The sequence below is a fragment of the Suricata suricatta genome, chromosome 14 (assembly GCF_006229205.1).
Source record: "Suricata suricatta isolate VVHF042 chromosome 14, meerkat_22Aug2017_6uvM2_HiC, whole genome shotgun sequence".
In the NCBI taxonomy this organism is placed as follows: domain Eukaryota; kingdom Metazoa; phylum Chordata; class Mammalia; order Carnivora; family Herpestidae; genus Suricata; species Suricata suricatta.
The window spans coordinates 45,561,291-45,562,402 of record NC_043713.1 but is presented as its reverse complement, the minus strand read 5'-3'; the positions used below and the strand labels follow the sequence as shown (position 1 = coordinate 45,562,402).

The following is a 1,112-nucleotide window of genomic DNA, read 5'->3' as shown; positions in this document are numbered from 1 at the left end:
CAAGATGAGAAGCTGTGGAAAAGGAGCCTTACATTCCTGGAAAAGCATCTTAATAGCTCCCAGCCTCGGCCTCAGCCCGCTATCTTGCTGCTCACTGCTGCTCGAGATGCTGAAGAAGCACTTAAGTGTCTGAGTGAACAAATTGCTGATGCCTACTCTTCTTTCCACAGCGTGCGCGCCATCCGGATTGATGGGGCGGGCAAAGCGACCCAAGATAGTGATGTTGTCAAAGAAGAGGTAGATTGGGAACTGAGCAACGGATTCAGGAATGGCCAGAACGCAGCGGTGGTACATCGCTTTGAGTTGCTGCCTGCAGGCTCTACTTTGATCTTCTATAAATATTGTGATCATGAAAATGCAGCCTTCAAATATGTAGCCTTTGTCCTGACTGTCTTGTTGGAGGAGGAGACACTTGGAACCAGTCTAGGCCTAAAAGAAATTGAAGAAAAGGTGAGACATTTCCTCCAAGTCAAGTTCACCAACTCTGACACACCCAACTCCTACAAACATATGGACCCCGATAAATTGAGTGGGCTCTGGAGCCGTATTTCTCACCTGGTCCTTCCTGTCCAACCTGGAAATGCCCTGAAAAGTGGCATCTGCTTATAAAGGGTTACAGAAGACAAAATCATGTCGCAAGTTCCGAGAATTTTTCAGACTTTACCAGAATTTTTCAGAATTTTTCTGAATTAACCAGAGACGGGATTCAGAGCTCTTTATGAAAGAACTGATTTCTTTTTAAAGGAAGTTAAATTCTTAGGTACACATGGAACATCTAAATCATTTATTCACCCTAATTGTTATTTGAGAGAATCATTTCCCTGTTTCCACTGAGATCTGTGTTAGTGATCTCTGAGGACTACAACTTACATGCGGTCCCCTAGTCTATTTAGATTTGGGGTTGAATCATCAATGCTGTGTTATGACCAGGCCAGGTTGCGGGGGATTCGGCTCCTTCCTATGAATCCTCCCATGTTTCTAGGGTAGATTTTTCACAGCATTTGCTCTTGGTAAGGCAGCTGTCTAAATGCAACTGTGAGTTTTCCCATTTTATTCTTTTACATCATTTAGGTGTGAGTTCCTCAGTTAGCTTCCACTTCTAGGAGCAAGAG

General features: G+C 44.0%; 1 pseudogene; it reads left to right on the top strand.

The window, feature by feature from the left end:
• Positions 1-665, top strand: part of LOC115277421 — a 25,028-nt pseudogene extending 24,363 nt beyond the window's left edge.
• The last annotated feature ends 447 nt before the right edge of the window (positions 666-1,112 follow it).